Source organism: Esox lucius, chromosome 9 (genome assembly GCF_011004845.1).
Source record: "Esox lucius isolate fEsoLuc1 chromosome 9, fEsoLuc1.pri, whole genome shotgun sequence".
Taxonomy (NCBI): domain Eukaryota; kingdom Metazoa; phylum Chordata; class Actinopteri; order Esociformes; family Esocidae; genus Esox; species Esox lucius.
Window position 1 is genome coordinate 26046540 of NC_047577.1, and position 17854 is coordinate 26064393.

Below are 17854 nucleotides of genomic sequence, written 5' to 3' on the forward strand. Positions count from 1 at the left end.
ATTGCGGGTAGGTGCAGGAACCCGTCCTTCCCCGTCGCATCTTCACGAAGGAGAACCTGGAACTGCCTCCTCCCGGTCCAGAATCCTAAGGCATCCTTCACGTACCTCGGCCCTGCCTTTACGTTGCAGTACTCCCCGAGGAACCTTCGCACGTCGTCATCCTGGACGAACGGGTTGTACATGTGGATGGTAACCACCCTGAAGTTCCTCTTCGATAGATCCGTCACCTGGAAGAGGTTGAAGGGACCAACCCGCCCTGCCTCGGCCACCTTCTTCAGGATCTCCTCCATCTTCGCTTCCTGGTAGAAGGTAACATCGAAGGCCTGCTCCTGGACGTACCCCTGCAAGCAGAGGACATCTCCGGTCCCCAGCTTCAGTGCCCCCAGGAGCATCAGCCTTCCAAACTGCTCCCTGCCCCAAGGTTCCACCGACTCCTCCGAGCCCTTCCATTGGAAGCGCAGGGTGTTCCGCACTCCGGCCCAAGATGCCGCTCCAGCCCCAGTTGGTGCCGCCATGGTGGAACGTAAACCGGCCGAAGCCGTAGCTCTTTTAGTGTTACCACCAGGCCCTGGGTTCCAAAGTTGTCAACAAAGAAAAGAAATGAAGTCGTTCCACCAATCTTCTTGAATTCAATCGTCGCTCCGCACTCCTCGCTCAGATACAACTCTGGTTTCTCTTCATCACCACTAGATGGTGGGGAGGAGCCTAATGCGTATCGCCTCTCTTCTTTCCCTCCCTTTTGCTCTTGCTTCTCTTTCCCTCCTTTTTCTATACTTTTCTTTCTTCGACAGACTGAGGGACTGTACCAGTAACAGTGGCTTGACCGCGGCTGGTGCAGTTCCCTCAGTCTACCGACAAGGCCGGCAAAGAAGGACTGGGGAGGACAGGAGGGTAACAGTGGCTTGACCGCGGCCCTCCTAGAATCCCCAGTCCACGGATCACCCCGGACCTAAGAAGGACTCAAGAAAAGGGAAGGCCTTTAACGCCAAGAACCCCTTGGTCCACGGACAAGGCCCGGAACGGACCAAGCAGCCAAGACCAAGCCAGGACCCGCAGCTCCGAGAACATCTGAGGACAGCCGGAGTCCTGAGAAGCCTGACTTCCTTCCATCTAAAGGAAAGTTTTCATTTCCATACCCTCCCTTTTCAATAACCTCCTCAACCCCCACATTTTAAACCTCACCAAAACTCCTCTCCCCCCCTCCTCCCCCCTTTTTTTCCCTTTCCCCCTTTCTTTACCCTACAGCCCCAACACGACCGGAACCATGGACCGCACCATCCGAAGACACAACGCCGTCAGAATGATCAGAAAAAGACAAAGCGAAGAACAACCACCGATGCAGAGACTGGAGTTTAGCAGATCGGTTATCCAGCACGAGCTAGGCTATTCCCCTGGGGATTTAAATTGTCTGTTTAAGCTGCCGGGCCCACGAGAAACTTTTGAGATTAGCTTTAAGACACCGGAACATTTAGCATTATTTTGGCACAAGACTAGGCAAGATACACACAGCAACATCTTAAATAAATTTCACATAGAACCAATCACCGAACCAGATAGGAAAACAGTTACCATCATCTTCTACAACGAGACAGTCACAGAATACGACATACGCACATGGTTAGCACGACACGCACAGGTAGATTCCGACGTCCGACAGATCCGGGACGAGGACGGGATATGGACAGGGGCGAGAAAATGCAATATCACGCTCAGACGGGACCCAGCTGGAACCATCAAACACCTGCCCAGTACCATCATGCTTGGGAACAACAGGGGGCAGGTGTTTTACTACGGTATGCCAAAATTGTGCAGGAACTGCGGGGCAACAGGGCACCTCGCAGCAAACTGCACAGTAATCCGGTGCAAGAACTGTGGAGACGAACATTTCACCAAGGACTGCACAGAGCAAAGGAAGTGCAACCTCTGCGGGAACGAGGGGCATGTTTTCAGAAACTGCCCAACCTCATATGCCAACAGGACTCGTTCCCAAAGAGGGGCACAACCGGAGCCAACACCAACGTCAGAAGACCCAGCACCACAGCACAGTACACCCCAAGAACCAGCACCAACACACGACCCAGAAACACCCATTGTACCGGAACTACCCACTGCACCAGAAACAGTACCTTCACCGGAATTAATACCAGCCCTATCATCATCATCATCATCATCATCAGAAGACAACAATAGTGACAATTCAGACAGACCAGAACACCACAACGACGACACGACAGCCAATACCATGTCCAGCCTTGGGTCCCCGGTATCGCCCTTGTCCATATCCCTTCCCGCCCCGGACTATCCACACTCACTGCCACTATTCACAGAATTTGAACACACTCAGGACCCCAGTAGCCATGCCACACCAGAAACCAGACTGACAATAAAAAGCGAAACAGAAGAAACAGAAATCACCCACCCCCCCGAAGACGAAGAACAACTGAACCAGAACACTCCACAACAACCAGTCACCCCCAAAGAACAACGTCCCAAAAGAAAAATGGAAACTTCAGCAACCACAAGCAAAAAATCAAACACTAACGACTCACCGCCACCTCAAGAACCCCCATTCACCCAGTTAACTCGTCCCACACCTCACATCCCTGTAGCCACCCTCCCCATATATACACGAGCACAGGTCACTACCACAGCACACCCACACACAGGTAGGAATATTTCGAGTGGGCCCGAGCATGCTGACAGACAAGGGGAGGGCAGTACAATTAGTGGTACGCCATCCACGCTATGTCAAGAAGGGGGGTCCCTCTCAGAGTGAAGAACAACACCGACACACCACATAGTCAGCCATGGGCCGGTCGCAGTACTACACCCTACCTACCATACTCATGGCGCTGTCCATTACACTTACTTCTGTCAACGTCAGGTCCATCCATGATCCACACAAACGGCTAGATGTCATCTCCCACCTTAAACAAGTGAACACCGATATAATATTCCTTCAAGAATGCAACATACCTTTCAATACAGTTTATACTTACCTTGAGCAACAATGGAGCCCTGGCGACTCGACGTGGTCGGGGTCGAACGTCGCCAGGGCAGACGGAGTCGCTATCCTCTTAAAGAACCCAAACATACACTTCACAAAAATCACAAATACAGACCCAGGTAGACTCATAGTAGCAGAAATCTCATACCATAACATCACAGTTAAACTTATAAATGTATATGCACCTACTAACCAACGAGAACGTCTGTCACTTTTCAGAAAGCTGCGACCGGCCCTCCTAGGCAACCTTCCGGTCATCGTTGCAGGCGATTTCAACTGTGCGCTGCGGGATTTGGACCGTAGCCGCCCCCGGAACGACGGCTCAAGCAGGGAGCTCATTGCCATTATCAATGAACACCAATTACAAGATCTAGGCAGGGACCTGGTGCCCCGCTACACCTGGGTGAGTTCTGACGGTCAGTCCTTTTCCAGGATCGACCTCCTCCTCCTAGACCAAGACCTCACAGCAGAACACACCACATCAGCAGCCACTTTCTTTTCAGACCATAGACAACTCACCACCACTGTACACCTACCAGACAGACAGACAAATAGAGGGAAGGGACTTTGGAAATTAAACACTACACTACTGACTGACAGACTTAACATGCAATACATCACACACCTGGAAAATTGGACCTCTCTCCTTGACCTATTCGACTCCCCCATTGATTGGTGGGAGATGGTCAAGGAGAGAACCAAACACTTCTACATCAAAGCAGGCAAAACAAAGGCAAGATGCAAAAAGGAACAACTCACCAAACTAAACAGACGACTACAGAACCAGACAGAACTACAACAAGAAGGCTTCAATCTCTCAACTGAAATAGCAGTCACTAAACACAAACTGGCACTCATACATAGACAAGAACAGCAGAAAATCAAATACACAAGTAAAATCAAACACCTAGAGGACGACGAGAAATGCACAAAATACTTCTTCCAACACATCAGACGTAAAAAACAAACCATAGACACACTGAAGGACCACACCCAGACACCACAAACTGACGAACACACCATCACAGACATCATCACAGACTTTTACACCAACCTGTACGCGACAAAAAGCACAGACGATGACTTGATCGACGGACTTCTCCAACACATCACACCAGTACCTGACAAGGAGGAGGAGGGAGACCTGACACTGGAGGAGCTCACCCGGGCGATGCGGTCCCTAAGCACGGGTAAGACACCGGGTCCCGATGGGCTCCCTGCTGAGTTTTACATAACATTCTGGGAACATCTCAAAGTCTGCCTGGGGGCGGTCTACAATAGCATGTACAGGGAGGGTAAACTAGCACCCTCCATGACAGAGAGTGCAGTTACCCTCCTGTACAAGGGAAAAGGTGATGCCACTGAGCTCAGGAACTGGCGCCCCATCAGTCTCCTGGGCTCAGACTATAAGATCTTGGCAAAAACCCTTATGTACCGGTTACAGAGGTCACTCCCGCAGGCCGTTGGATCCGACCAGACTTGCGGTGCTCCGGGGAGGTCGGCTCTGGATAACCTCTCAGCTGTAAGGGACATTTTTGCTCACTCTGTCGAACGGTCTCAGCCCTTTTGTCTTTTCAACCTTGACCAGGAGAAGGCCTTCGACAGGGTGAGCCATCCTTACATGCTGAGAGTGATGGCCAGAATGAACCTCGCTCTCAGTCTCCGAAACTGGGTTTCAATTATCTACCGCAACAACACCAGCAAAATCCTAATTAATGGCACCCCCTCTGCACCCATACCCATGCACTCTGGTGTAAGGCAGGGCTGCCCACTGTCAGCCCTGCTATACACCATTGCCATAGAACCCCTACTGGTCAGCATACGTCACAACCCCCGCATCACTGGCTACCCTTTACCCGGAGCACACGGCATGACAGTCAAAACCCAGGCATACATGGATGACATTACCATCATCACGACAGACACAAAGTCCATCCCACACATCACGCACGCAATCAACACTTTCTGCACAGCAACTGGGGCAATAGTGAACGGGACTAAGAGCGAGGTTTATGTAACACCGGACTGGCCAGCCGACCAGGTCCTGCCATACCCTGTAAAAGAAACCGTAAACATTCTGGGTGTTTGTTTTGGCAGGACCAACCCCGGACGCCGGAGCTGGAAGGACGCCCTTGCCAAGGTCAAAAAGAAAATCGCTGGCTGGCAGGGGCGATCCCTCACGATGACTGGGAAGGTCCTAGTCATTAAAGCCATTGTTTACCCGATCCTGGCATACATAGGTAAGGTTTTTCCGCCAAACATACACACAACAAGACATATCAACAAGACCATCTACAACTTCATCTGGGGCAGTGACCAGGAGCGGGTAAACAGGCTGACTATGTGGAAAAAAGAGAACAAAGGGGGTAAGGGGATCCCAAATATTCCACTCTACATAGCGGTGCAGGGCCTCAGCTACATCATCTCCAACATACGCAGACAGCACAATAAAGCCGGTTTTTTCCACACATTCTACTTCTCAACAATAATCAGACCATTGGGGCTCTGCACCCTTGACCATCGGACCCCTTACTCCTGGGACCCCCCTCTGCACTACAAAGCACTAAAATCCATTATCACCTCGCAACAGCTACACACCCACAAAAGTCAGGACTGGTCATTCAAAACACTTAGAAAATTCATCACGGACAGGGACACAGTTACACCGATACCAACATTAACTACCGAACAATGCACCACAGCCTGGACAAACATAGCTTCACCTGCACTCATGAACAGACACACGGACATAGCGTGGATGGCGGCCATACGCTGCCTCCCCACCCGGCATTTTATGCACAAAAGGGGAATAGCCAGAACCGACCAGTGCCCGCACGGCTGTAGAGAGATAGAAACCGAAGACCACATCCTCTGGCGGTGCAGGGTGGCAAAAAACATCTGGCTCATGACCTCTGCTCTCCTCACCAGGTTGACCGGCACGGCTGCGACGACCCTCCGGGGCATCCTCTTCGGACCACCAGCGGGACTCCAATCACCCCAGGAGAGGAACGCCTGGAGGGTCGTCAACGCCACAAAGCAAACCATTTGGGACACAAGGAACATAAAGGTTTTTCATAAACAGGACACTCTCCCCATCATCACTGCCAGAATCATCCGGAAAACCATCATCGATTACATCACCCTGGACACCCACCGACTTGGGCAAGACATCACCAACCGACAATGGAACATCAGCACCCCGAACGACATCATCATCACCCCCCCCGTCACCAACCTGCCCAACCCCACCACGGTGCCCCCAACCACAAATCCCAACACCAGCAGCCGAGCAGGGATCATGAGCCGCCACCTTGCACTCGACCCCTCCTACAGCCGTGCGAAGTACTGGACATTCCATCAACGATAGCCGATCTGCTACTCCACATGGACAGAAATACATACATACACATGTCAAACAGAATAACCATCACTTGTCACTTCAAACCGCCACTGTATTTACATTTCACCTTGCTTTGCCCTCCCTTATGTTCAGTGTACGTTCAAATGTTTTCTTTTTGTTTTTTTTAGCTTATTTATTTATTATTTCAAAATAACCAAATGACATGATGTACTTGTAAATATTTGATGTGATGAAAACATGATGTGAAAAGTAAAACTCAATAAAAGAGATTTTACTAAAGACTTCCGTGGAGAGCAACGCTCACGAGTTCAACGTATTTTTGGACGGGCTTTGCTCCCGGCAGAGCCCCATACCTTGTTTGAAAAGAAATTGGCGCGGCGTACGCAGAACGGCCGCTAGGTCCGCTGCTGTCTTTGCCGCTCGTCCGGCTTTGATTGGGCCGAGTGACGGATCTCCTCGGTTGCGGCCCGCCGGGGGGTGGAAAATATGGAGCGCTTCACGGATTTGCGTGTCATCCTTTCGCAGGGGCCATGCTAATCTTCTCTGTATCGATCCAATTTTAGTATATGTGCTGCCGAAGCGAGCACATGGAGTGTGGGCGTAGCCAAGCTTTTGTTTGACGCCGTTTGTTGAACACGTGGAACCTCGCGGTCTTTGGGGCTGGCGGGGGATGACAGAGGGTGTAGCCGGAATTGTCCCGCACGCAAGGAAGCCCCGGGGTCCCGGGGGTCCGGCGTCAGCGGCCTTCCTTTCTGGGGTTATCGCTTCTCGGCCTTTTGGCTAAGATCAAGTGTAGTATCTGTTCTTATCAGTTTAATATCTGATACGTCCCCCATCGGGGGACTATACATATTAAATGGATTTTTCGAACAGGGAGTCGGAAGCGGGGCTTGCTCCGTCCGCTCCACGCATCGACTCGGTATTGCAGTACCTCCGAGAACGGTGCACCCTCTGTTTCCTGTCAAAGAGAAGAAGGACCTAACCTTCACCCCACCTTAAAACGCTGCCCTGCTCAACAAGCAAGCTAACAGGAAAGAGAGCTTTTGGGAACTTGGTGCTAACACTTTTTCTGGTGTTCTCACTGTTTATCTTGGAAAAAGGGAAAAAAGGTCAAGAGACTGTGTGTGTGTGTGTGTGTGTGTGTGTGTGTGTGTGTGTGTGTGTGTGTGTGTGTGTGTGTGTGTGTGTGTGTGTGTGTGTGTGTGTGTGTGTGTGTGTGTGTGTGTCTGTGTCTGTGTCTGTGTCTGTGTGTGTCTGTGTCTGTGTCTGTGTCTGTGTCTGTGTCTGTGTCTGTGTCTGTGTCTGTGTCTGTGTCTGTGTCTGTCTGTGTCTGTCTGTGTCTGTCTGTGTCTGTCTGTGGTTTATTTTGTGTCTTTCCGTCTGGTTTCAAATCCACAGGCAACATTACATGTGTACCACTATATCAACTCCAAAGTAGAATTGTGAACTCTCTCCCTTACTTAGCAAGCTAGCATTAGCAAGAGCACTTGCGAACTAGGTGCCTGCGAAGCGCTTTTTCGGCCTGTTTCAGATTTCCCTCCATTTTACTTAAAAAAAAAAAAAAAAAAAAAAAACGATAAAGGTCAGGAGGTCATGTGTCTGGCTGGCTGGCTGCATGCCTGCCTGCATGCCTGCCTGCCTGCCTGCCTGCCTGCCTGCCTGCCTGCCTGCCTGCCTGCCTGCCTGCCTGCCTGCCTGCCTGCCTGCTGCGACAGTGTCCGAGCTGGCAAACCCACGAGACTCTGGGCCGGAATATAACAAGTGTACCCGGATTCTAGGCCTCCGACCAGCATACAACTCTGGTTTCTCTTCAATCACGCACAAGTTTTTCGCCTTTTACTAAAGACTTCCGTGGAGAGCAACGCTCACGAGTTCAACGTATTTTTGGACGGGCTTTGCTCCCGGCAGAGCCCCATACCTTGTTTGCAAAAGAAATTGGCGCGGCGTACGCAGAACGGCCGCTAGGTCCGCTGCTGTCTTTGCCGCTCGTCCGGCTTTGATTGGGCCGAGTGACGGATCTCCTCGGTTGCGGCCCGCCGGGGGGTGGAAAATATGGAGCGCTTCACGGATTTGCGTGTCATCCTTTCGCAGGGGCCATGCTAATCTTCTCTGTATCGATCCAATTTTAGTATATGTGCTGCCGAAGCGAGCACATGGAGTGTGGGCGTAGCCAAGCTTTTGTTTGACGCCGTTTGTTGAACACGTGGAACCTCGCGGTCTTTGGGGCGGGCGGGGGATGACAGAGGGTGTAGCCGGAATTGTCCCGCACGCAAGGAAGCCCCGGGGTCCCGGGGGTCCGGCGTCAGCGGCTTTCCTTTCTGGGGTTATCGCTTCTCGGCCTTTTGGCTAAGATCAAGTGTAGTATCTGTTCTTATCAGTTTAATATCTGATATGTCCCCCATCGGGGGACTATACATATTAAATGGATTTTTCGAACAGGGAGTCGGAAGCGGGGCTTGCTCCGTCCGCTCCACGCATCGACTCGGTATTGCAGTACCTCCGAGAACGGTGCACCCTCTGTTTCCTGTCAAAGAGAAGAAGGACACCGCTAACCTTCACCCCACCTAAAACGCTGCCTGCTAACAAGCAAGCTAACAGGACAAAGAGCGTTTGGGAACTTGGTGCTAACACTTTTTTCTGGTGTTCTCACTGTTTAACTTGGAAAAAGGGAAAAAAGGTCAAGAGACTGTGTGTGTGTGTGTGTGTGTGTGTGTGTGTGTGTGTGTGTGTGTGTGTGTGTGTGTGTGTGTGTGTGTGTGTGTGTGTGTGTGTGTGTGTGTGTGTGTGTGTGTCTGTGTGTCTGTGTGTCTGTGTCTGTGTGTCTGTGTGTCTGTGTGTCTGTGTGTCTGTCTGTGTGACTGTGTGTCTTGTGTCTGTGTGTCTGTGTGACTGTGTGTCTGTGTGACTGTGTGTCTGTGTGACTGTGTCTGTGTCTGTGTCTGTGTGTCTGTGTCTGTGTGTGTGGTTTATTTTTGTGTCTTTCCATCTGGTTTCAAATCCACAGGCAACATTACATGTTAACCACTATATCAACTCCAAAGTAGAATTGTGAACTCTCTCCCTTACTTAGCAAGCTAGCATTAGCAAGAGCACTTGCGAACTAGGTGCGTGCGAGGCGCTTTTTCGGCCTCTTTCAGTTTTCCCTCCATTTTACTTAAAAAAAAAACAAAAAAAAAAAAAACGATAAAGGTCAGGAGGCCATGTGTCTGGCTGGCAGGCTGGCTGGCTTCATGCCTGGCTGCCTGCCTGCCTGCCTGCCTGGCTGCCTGCCTGCCTGGCTGCCTGGCTGCCTGGCTGCCTGCCTGCCTGCCTGCCTGCCTGGCTGCCTGCCTGCCTGCCTGGCTGCCTGCCTGGCTGCCTGCCTGCCTGGCTGCCTGCCTGCCTGCCTGGCTGCCTGCCTGCCTGCCTGGCTGCGACAGTGTCCGAGCTGGCAAACCCACGAGACTCTGGGACGGAATATAACAAGTGTACCCGGATTCTAGGCCTCCGACCAGCATACAACTCTGGTTTCTCTTCAATCACGCACAAGTTTTTCGCCTTTTACTAAAGACTTCCGTGGAGAGCAACGCTTACGAGTTCAACGTATTTTTGGACGGGCTTTGCTCCCGGCAGAGCCCCATACCTTGTTTGAAGAGAAATTGGCGCGGCGTACGCAGAACGGCCGCTAGGTCCGCTGCTGTCTTTGCCGCTCGTCCGGCTTTGATTGACGGATCTCCTCGGTTGCGGCCCGCCGGGGGGTGGAAAATATGGAGCGCTTCACGGATTTGCGTGTCATCCTTTCGCAGGGGCCATGCTAATCTTCTCTGTATCGATCCAATTTTAGTATATGTGCTGCCGAAGCGAGCACATGGAGTGTGGGCGTAGCCAAGCTTTTGTTTGACGCCGTTTGTTGAACACGTGGAACCTCGCGGTCTTTGGGGCTGGCGGGGGATGACAGAGGGTGTAGCCGGAATTGTCCCGCACGCAAGGAAGCCCCGGGGTCCCGGGGGTCCGGCGTCAGCGGCCTTCCTTTCTGGGGTTATCGCTTCTCGGCCTTTTGGCTAAGATCAAGTGTAGTATCTGTTCTTATCAGTTTAATATCTGATACGTCCCCCATCGGGGGACTATACATATTAAATGGATTTTTCGAACAGGGAGTCGGAAGCGGGGCTTGCTCCGTCCGCTCCACGCATCGACTCGGTATTGCAGTACCTCCGAGAACGGTGCACCCTCTGTTTCCTGTCAAAGAGAAGAAGGACCGCGAACCTTCACCCCACTTAAAAACGCTGCCCTGCTCAAAAAGCAAGCTAACAGGAAAGAGAGCTTTTGGGAACTTGGTGCTAACACTTTTTCTGGTGTTCTCACTGTTTATCTTGGAAAAAGGGAAAAAAGGTCAAGAGACTGTGTGTGTGTGTGTGTGTGTGTGTGTGTGTGTGTGTGTGTGTGTGTGTGTGTGTGTGTGTGTGTGTGTGTGTGTGTGTGTGTGTGTGTCTGTGTCTGTGTCTGTGTCTGTGTCTGTGTGTCTGTGTGTGTGTCTGTGTGTGTCTGTGTCTGTGTCTGTGTGTCTGTGTCTGTGTCTGTGTCTGTGTCTGTGTCTGTCTGTGTCTGTCTGTGTCTGTCTGTGTCTGTCTGTGGTTTATTTTGTGTCTTTCCGTCTGGTTTCAAATCCACAGGCAACATTACATGTGTACCACTATATCAACTCCAAAGTAGAATTGTGAACTCTCTCCCTTACTTAGCAAGCTAGCATTAGCAAGAGCACTTGCGAACTAGGTGCCTGCGAAGCGCTTTTTCGGCCTGTTTCAGATTTCCCTCCATTTTACTTAAAAAAAAAAAAAAAAAAAAAAACGATAAAGGTCAGGAGGTCATGTGTCTGGCTGGCTGGCTGGCTGGCTGGCTGCATGCCTGCCTGCCTGGCTGCCTGCCTGCCTGCCTGCTGCCTGCCTGCCTGGCTGCCTGCCTGCCTGCTGCCTGCCTGCCTGCCTGCCTGCCTGCCTGCCTGCCTGCGACAGTGTCCGAGCTGGCAAACCCACGAGACTCTGGGCCGGAATATAACAAGTGTACCCGGATTCTAGGCCTCCGACCAGCATACAACTCTGGTTTCTCTTCAATCACGCACAAGTTTTTCGCCTTTTACTAAAGACTTCCGTGGAGAGCAACGCTCACGAGTTCAACGTATTTTTGGACGGGCTTTGCTCCCGGCAGAGCCCCATACCTTGTTTGAAAAGAAATTGGCGCGGCGTACGCAGAACGGCCGCTAGGTCCGCTGCTGTCTTTGCCGCTCGTCCGGCTTTGATTGGGCCGAGTGACGGATCTCCTCGGTTGCGGCCCGCCGGGGGGTGGAAAATATGGAGCGCTTCACGGATTTGCGTGTCATCCTTTCGCAGGGGCCATGCTAATCTTCTCTGTATCGATCCAATTTTAGTATATGTGCTGCCGAAGCGAGCACATGGAGTGTGGGCGTAGCCAAGCTTTTGTTTGACGCCGTTTGTTGAACACGTGGAACCTCGCGGTCTTTGGGGCTGGCGGGGGATGACAGAGGGTGTAGCCGGAATTGTCCCGCACGCAAGGAAGCCCCGGGGTCCCGGGGGTCCGGCGTCAGCGGCCTTCCTTTCTGGGGTTATCGCTTCTCGGCCTTTTGGCTAAGATCAAGTGTAGTATCTGTTCTTATCAGTTTAATATCTGATACGTCCCCCATCGGGGGACTATACATATTAAATGGATTTTTCGAACAGGGAGTCGGAAGCGGGGCTTGCTCCGTCCGCTCCACGCATCGACTCGGTATTGCAGTACCTCCGAGAACGGTGCACCCTCTGTTTCCTGTCAAAGAGAAGAAGGACACGCTAACCTTCACCCCACTTAAAACGCTGCCCTGCTCAAAAAGCAAGCTAACAGGACAAGAGAGCTTTTGGGAACTTGGTGCTAACACTTTTTCTGGTGTTCTCACTGTTTAATCTTGGAAAAAGGGAAAAAAGGTCAAGAGACTGTGTGTGTGTGTGTGTGTGTGTGTGTGTGTGTGTGTGTGTGTGTGTGTGTGTGTGTGTGTGTGTGTGTGTGTGTGTGTGTGTGTGTGTGTGTGTGTGTCTGTGTCTGTGTGTCTGTGTGTCTGTGTCTGTGTGTCTGTGTCTGTGTCTGTGTCTGTGTGTCTGTGTGGTGTGTCTGTGTGGTGTGTCTGTGTCTGTGTCTGTGTCTGTGTCTGTGTCTGTGTCTGTGTCTGTGTCTGTGTCTGTCTGTGGTTTATTTTGTGTCTGTGTCTGGTTTCAAATCCACAGGCAACATTACATGTGTACCACTATATCAACTCCAAAGTAGAATTGTGAACTCTCTCCCTTACTTAGCAAGCTAGCATTAGCAAGAGCACTTGCGAACTAGGTGCCTGCGAAGCGCTTTTTCGGCCTGTTTCAGATTTCCCTCCATTTTACTTAAAAAAAAAAAAAAAAAAAAAAACGATAAAGGTCAGGAGGTCATGTGTCTGGCTGGCTGGCTGCATGCCTGCCTGCCTGCTGCCTGCCTGCTGCCTGCCTGCCTGCCTGCCTGCCTGCCTGCCTGCCTGCCTGCCTGCCTGCCTGCCTGCCTGCCTGCCTGCCTGCCTGCCTGCGACAGTGTCCGAGCTGGCAAACCCACGAGACTCTGGGCCGGAATATAACAAGTGTACCCGGATTCTAGGCCTCCGACCAGCATACAACTCTGGTTTCTCTTCAATCACGCACAAGTTTTTCGCCTTTTACTAAAGACTTCCGTGGAGAGCAACGCTCACGAGTTCAACGTATTTTTGGACGGGCTTTGCTCCCGGCAGAGCCCCATACCTTGTTTGAAAAGAAATTGGCGCGGCGTACGCAGAACGGCCGCTAGGTCCGCTGCTGTCTTTGCCGCTCGTCCGGCTTTGATTGGGCCGAGTGACGGATCTCCTCGGTTGCGGCCCGCCGGGGGGTGGAAAATATGGAGCGCTTCACGGATTTGCGTGTCATCCTTTCGCAGGGGCCATGCTAATCTTCTCTGTATCGATCCAATTTTAGTATATGTGCTGCCGAAGCGAGCACATGGAGTGTGGGCGTAGCCAAGCTTTTGTTTGACGCCGTTTGTTGAACACGTGGAACCTCGCGGTCTTTGGGGCTGGCGGGGGATGACAGAGGGTGTAGCCGGAATTGTCCCGCACGCAAGGAAGCCCCGGGGTCCCGGGGGTCCGGCGTCAGCGGCCTTCCTTTCTGGGGTTATCGCTTCTCGGCCTTTTGGCTAAGATCAAGTGTAGTATCTGTTCTTATCAGTTTAATATCTGATACTGTCCCCCATCGGGGGACTATACATATTAAATGGATTTTTCGAACAGGGAGTCGGAAGCGGGGCTTGCTCCGTCCGCTCCACGCATCGACTCGGTATTGCAGTACCTCCGAGAACGGTGCACCCTCTGTTTCCTGTCAAAGAGAAGAAGGACTAACCTTCACCCCACTTAAAAACGCTGCCCTGCTCAAAAAGCAAGCTAACAGGAAAGAGAGCTTTTGGGAACTTGGTGCTAACACTTTTTCTGGTGTTCTCACTGTTTATCTTGGAAAAAGGGAAAAAAGGTCAAGAGACTGTGTGTGTGTGTGTGTGTGTGTGTGTGTGTGTGTGTGTGTGTGTGTGTGTGTGTGTGTGTGTGTGTGTGTGTGTGTGTGTGTGTGTGTGTGTGTGTGTGTCTGTGTCTGTGTCTCTGTGTGTGTGTCTGTGTGTGTCTGTGTCTGTGTCTGTGTCTGTGTCTGTGTCTGTGTCTGTGTCTGTGTCTGTGTCTGTCTGTGTCTGTCTGTGTCTGTCTGTGTCTGTCTGTGGTTTATTTTGTGTCTTTCCGTCTGGTTTCAAATCCACAGGCAACATTACATGTGTACCACTATATCAACTCCAAAGTAGAATTGTGAACTCTCTCCCTTACTTAGCAAGCTAGCATTAGCAAGAGCACTTGCGAACTAGGTGCCTGCGAAGCGCTTTTTCGGCCTGTTTCAGATTTCCCTCCATTTTACTTAAAAAAAAAAAAAAAAAAAAAAACGATAAAGGTCAGGAGGTCATGTGTCTGGCTGGCTGGCTGGCTGGCTGCATGCCTGCCTGCCTGGCTGCCTGCCTGCCTGCCTGCTGCCTGCCTGCCTGCCTGCCTGCCTGCCTGCCTGCCTGCCTGCCTGCCTGCCTGCCTGCCTGCGACAGTGTCCGAGCTGGCAAACCCACGAGACTCTGGGCCGGAATATAACAAGTGTACCCGGATTCTAGGCCTCCGACCAGCATACAACTCTGGTTTCTCTTCAATCACGCACAAGTTTTTCGCCTTTTACTAAAGACTTCCGTGGAGAGCAACGCTCACGAGTTCAACGTATTTTTGGACGGGCTTTGCTCCCGGCAGAGCCCCATACCTTGTTTGAAAAGAAATTGGCGCGGCGTACGCAGAACGGCCGCTAGGTCCGCTGCTGTCTTTGCCGCTCGTCCGGCTTTGATTGGGCCGAGTGACGGATCTCCTCGGTTGCGGCCCGCCGGGGGGTGGAAAATATGGAGCGCTTCACGGATTTGCGTGTCATCCTTTCGCAGGGGCCATGCTAATCTTCTCTGTATCGATCCAATTTTAGTATATGTGCTGCCGAAGCGAGCACATGGAGTGTGGGCGTAGCCAAGCTTTTGTTTGACGCCGTTTGTTGAACACGTGGAACCTCGCGGTCTTTGGGGCTGGCGGGGGATGACAGAGGGTGTAGCCGGAATTGTCCCGCACGCAAGGAAGCCCCGGGGTCCCGGGGGTCCGGCGTCAGCGGCCTTCCTTTCTGGGGTTATCGCTTCTCGGCCTTTTGGCTAAGATCAAGTGTAGTATCTGTTCTTATCAGTTTAATATCTGATACGTCCCCCATCGGGGGACTATACATATTAAATGGATTTTTCGAACAGGGAGTCGGAAGCGGGGCTTGCTCCGTCCGCTCCACGCATCGACTCGGTATTGCAGTACCTCCGAGAACGGTGCACCCTCTGTTTCCTGTCAAAGAGAAGAAGGACTAACCTTCACCCCACTTAAAAACGCTGCCCTGCTCAAAAAGCAAGCTAACAGGAAAGAGAGCTTTTGGGAACTTGGTGCTAACACTTTTTCTGGTGTTCTCACTGTTTATCTTGGAAAAAGGGAAAAAAGGTCAAGAGACTGTGTGTGTGTGTGTGTGTGTGTGTGTGTGTGTGTGTGTGTGTGTGTGTGTGTGTGTGTGTGTGTGTGTGTGTGTGTGTGTGTGTGTGTGTGTGTGTGTCTGTGTCTGTGTGTCTGTGTCTGTGTGTCTGTGTGTCTGTGTCTGTGTCTGTCTGTGTCTGTGTCTGTGTCTGTCTGTGTCTGTGTCTGTGTCTGTGTCTGTGTGTCTGTGTCTGTGTCTGTCTGTGTCTGTCTGTGTCTGTCTGTGGTTTATTTTGTGTCTTTCCGTCTGGTTTCAAATCCACAGGCAACATTACATGTGTACCACTATATCAACTCCAAAGTAGAATTGTGAACTCTCTCCCTTACTTAGCAAGCTAGCATTAGCAAGAGCACTTGCGAACTAGGTGCCTGCGAAGCGCTTTTTCGGCCTGTTTCAGATTTCCCTCCATTTTACTTAAAAAAAAAAAAAAAAAAAAAACGATAAAGGTCAGGAGGTCATGTGTCTGGCTGGCTGGCTGGCTGCATGCCTGCCTGCTGCCTGCCTGCCTGCCTGCTGCCTGCCTGCCTGCCTGCCTGCCTGCCTGCCTGCCTGCCTGCCTGCCTGCCTGCCTGCGACAGTGTCCGAGCTGGCAAACCCACGAGACTCTGGGCCGGAATATAACAAGTGTACCCGGATTCTAGGCCTCCGACCAGCATACAACTCTGGTTTCTCTTCAATCACGCACAAGTTTTTCGCCTTTTACTAAAGACTTCCGTGGAGAGCAACGCTCACGAGTTCAACGTATTTTTGGACGGGCTTTGCTCCCGGCAGAGCCCCATACCTTGTTTGAAAAGAAATTGGCGCGGCGTACGCAGAACGGCCGCTAGGTCCGCTGCTGTCTTTGCCGCTCGTCCGGCTTTGATTGGGCCGAGTGACGGATCTCCTCGGTTGCGGCCCGCCGGGGGGTGGAAAATATGGAGCGCTTCACGGATTTGCGTGTCATCCTTTCGCAGGGGCCATGCTAATCTTCTCTGTATCGATCCAATTTTAGTATATGTGCTGCCGAAGCGAGCACATGGAGTGTGGGCGTAGCCAAGCTTTTGTTTGACGCCGTTTGTTGAACACGTGGAACCTCGCGGTCTTTGGGGCTGGCGGGGGATGACAGAGGGTGTAGCCGGAATTGTCCCGCACGCAAGGAAGCCCCGGGGTCCCGGGGGTCCGGCGTCAGCGGCCTTCCTTTCTGGGGTTATCGCTTCTCGGCCTTTTGGCTAAGATCAAGTGTAGTATCTGTTCTTATCAGTTTAATATCTGATACGTCCCCCATCGGGGGACTATACATATTAAATGGATTTTTCGAACAGGGAGTCGGAAGCGGGGCTTGCTCCGTCCGCTCCACGCATCGACTCGGTATTGCAGTACCTCCGAGAACGGTGCACCCTCTGTTTCCTGTCAAAGAGAAGAAGGACTAACCTTCACCCCACTTAAAAACGCTGCCCTGCTCAAAAAGCAAGCTAACAGGAAAGAGAGCTTTTGGGAACTTGGTGCTAACACTTTTTCTGGTGTTCTCACTGTTTATCTTGGAAAAAGGGAAAAAAGGTCAAGAGACTGTGTGTGTGTGTGTGTGTGTGTGTGTGTGTGTGTGTGTGTGTGTGTGTGTGTGTGTGTGTGTGTGTGTGTGTGTGTGTGTGTGTGTGTGTGTGTGTGTGTCTGTGTCTGTGTCTGTGTCTGTGTCTGTGTCTGTGTCTGTGTCTGTGTCTGTGTCTGTGTCTGTGTCTGTGTCTGTGTCTGTGTCTGTGTCTGTCTGTGTCTGTGTCTGTCTGTGTCTGTCTGTGTCTGTCTGTGTCTGTCTGTGTCTGTCTGTGTCTGTCTGTGGTTTATTTTGTGTCTTTCCGTCTGGTTTCAAATCCACAGGCAACATTACATGTGTACCACTATATCAACTCCAAAGTAGAATTGTGAACTCTCTCCCTTACTTAGCAAGCTAGCATTAGCAAGAGCACTTGCGAACTAGGTGCCTGCGAAGCGCTTTTTCGGCCTGTTTCAGATTTCCCTCCATTTTACTTAAAAAAAAAAAAAAAAAAAAAAAACGATAAAGGTCAGGAGGTCATGTGTCTGGCTGGCTGGCTGGCTGCATGCCTGCCTGCCTGCCTGCCTGCCTGCCTGGCTGCCTGCCTGCCTGGCTGCCTGCCTGCCTGCCTGCCTGCCTGCCTGCCTGCCTGCCTGCGACAGTGTCCGAGCTGGCAAACCCACGAGACTCTGGGCCGGAATATAACAAGTGTACCCGGATTCTAGGCCTCCGACCAGCATACAACTCTGGTTTCTCTTCAATCACGCACAAGTTTTTCGCCTTTTACTAAAGACTTCCGTGGAGAGCAACGCTCACGAGTTCAACGTATTTTTGGACGGGCT

At 51.6% G+C, this 17854-nt stretch overlaps 20 non-coding genes and 1 pseudogene across 20 annotated transcripts; 14 read left to right on the forward strand and 7 right to left on the reverse strand.

The window, feature by feature from the left end:
- Positions 1 to 6848: 6848 nt before the first annotated feature.
- Positions 6849 to 6955, reverse strand: LOC114839923. The gene has a single exon (XR_003782270.1). It is a non-coding gene; the product is annotated as a U6 spliceosomal RNA (small nuclear RNA).
- A 173-nt stretch (positions 6956 to 7128) lies between these two features.
- On the forward strand, positions 7129 to 7321 carry LOC114839938. The gene has a single exon (XR_003782285.1). It is a non-coding gene; the product is annotated as a U2 spliceosomal RNA (small nuclear RNA).
- An 841-nt stretch (positions 7322 to 8162) lies between these two features.
- Positions 8163 to 8280, forward strand: LOC114838131. Its single transcript, XR_003781231.2, has one exon. It is a non-coding gene; the product is annotated as a U5 spliceosomal RNA (small nuclear RNA).
- Positions 8281 to 8414: 134 nt separating this feature from the next.
- LOC114838134 lies at positions 8415 to 8521 on the reverse strand. Its single transcript, XR_003781234.1, has one exon. It is a non-coding gene; the product is annotated as a U6 spliceosomal RNA (small nuclear RNA).
- Positions 8522 to 8694: 173 nt separating this feature from the next.
- LOC114838126 lies at positions 8695 to 8887 on the forward strand. Its single transcript, XR_003781227.2, has one exon. It is a non-coding gene; the product is annotated as a U2 spliceosomal RNA (small nuclear RNA).
- Positions 8888 to 9866: 979 nt separating this feature from the next.
- Positions 9867 to 9984, forward strand: LOC117594939. The gene has a single exon (XR_004576219.1). It is a non-coding gene; the product is annotated as a U5 spliceosomal RNA (small nuclear RNA).
- A 124-nt stretch (positions 9985 to 10108) lies between these two features.
- On the reverse strand, positions 10109 to 10215 carry LOC117594945. The gene has a single exon (XR_004576224.1). It is a non-coding gene; the product is annotated as a U6 spliceosomal RNA (small nuclear RNA).
- Positions 10216 to 10388: 173 nt separating this feature from the next.
- On the forward strand, positions 10389 to 10581 carry LOC117594948. Its single transcript, XR_004576227.1, has one exon. It is a non-coding gene; the product is annotated as a U2 spliceosomal RNA (small nuclear RNA).
- Positions 10582 to 11438: 857 nt separating this feature from the next.
- On the forward strand, positions 11439 to 11556 carry LOC117594940. Its single transcript, XR_004576220.1, has one exon. It is a non-coding gene; the product is annotated as a U5 spliceosomal RNA (small nuclear RNA).
- Positions 11557 to 11689: 133 nt separating this feature from the next.
- LOC117594946 lies at positions 11690 to 11796 on the reverse strand. The gene has a single exon (XR_004576225.1). It is a non-coding gene; the product is annotated as a U6 spliceosomal RNA (small nuclear RNA).
- Positions 11797 to 11969: 173 nt separating this feature from the next.
- Positions 11970 to 12162, forward strand: LOC117594951. The gene has a single exon (XR_004576230.1). It is a non-coding gene; the product is annotated as a U2 spliceosomal RNA (small nuclear RNA).
- An 867-nt stretch (positions 12163 to 13029) lies between these two features.
- Positions 13030 to 13147, forward strand: LOC117594941. The gene has a single exon (XR_004576221.1). It is a non-coding gene; the product is annotated as a U5 spliceosomal RNA (small nuclear RNA).
- Positions 13148 to 13280: 133 nt separating this feature from the next.
- LOC117594947 lies at positions 13281 to 13387 on the reverse strand. The gene has a single exon (XR_004576226.1). It is a non-coding gene; the product is annotated as a U6 spliceosomal RNA (small nuclear RNA).
- A 173-nt stretch (positions 13388 to 13560) lies between these two features.
- Positions 13561 to 13754, forward strand: LOC117594938. Its single transcript, XR_004576218.1, has one exon. It is a non-coding gene; the product is annotated as a U2 spliceosomal RNA (small nuclear RNA).
- An 841-nt stretch (positions 13755 to 14595) lies between these two features.
- On the forward strand, positions 14596 to 14713 carry LOC117594942. Its single transcript, XR_004576222.1, has one exon. It is a non-coding gene; the product is annotated as a U5 spliceosomal RNA (small nuclear RNA).
- Positions 14714 to 14846: 133 nt separating this feature from the next.
- On the reverse strand, positions 14847 to 14953 carry LOC117594949. Its single transcript, XR_004576228.1, has one exon. It is a non-coding gene; the product is annotated as a U6 spliceosomal RNA (small nuclear RNA).
- A 173-nt stretch (positions 14954 to 15126) lies between these two features.
- LOC117594952 lies at positions 15127 to 15319 on the forward strand. Its single transcript, XR_004576231.1, has one exon. It is a non-coding gene; the product is annotated as a U2 spliceosomal RNA (small nuclear RNA).
- An 843-nt stretch (positions 15320 to 16162) lies between these two features.
- LOC117594943 lies at positions 16163 to 16280 on the forward strand. The gene has a single exon (XR_004576223.1). It is a non-coding gene; the product is annotated as a U5 spliceosomal RNA (small nuclear RNA).
- A 133-nt stretch (positions 16281 to 16413) lies between these two features.
- On the reverse strand, positions 16414 to 16520 carry LOC117594950. Its single transcript, XR_004576229.1, has one exon. It is a non-coding gene; the product is annotated as a U6 spliceosomal RNA (small nuclear RNA).
- A 173-nt stretch (positions 16521 to 16693) lies between these two features.
- LOC117594937 lies at positions 16694 to 16886 on the forward strand. Its single transcript, XR_004576217.1, has one exon. It is a non-coding gene; the product is annotated as a U2 spliceosomal RNA (small nuclear RNA).
- Positions 16887 to 17753: 867 nt separating this feature from the next.
- LOC117594944 lies at positions 17754 to 17854 on the forward strand (annotated as a pseudogene; the record flags this gene model as incomplete).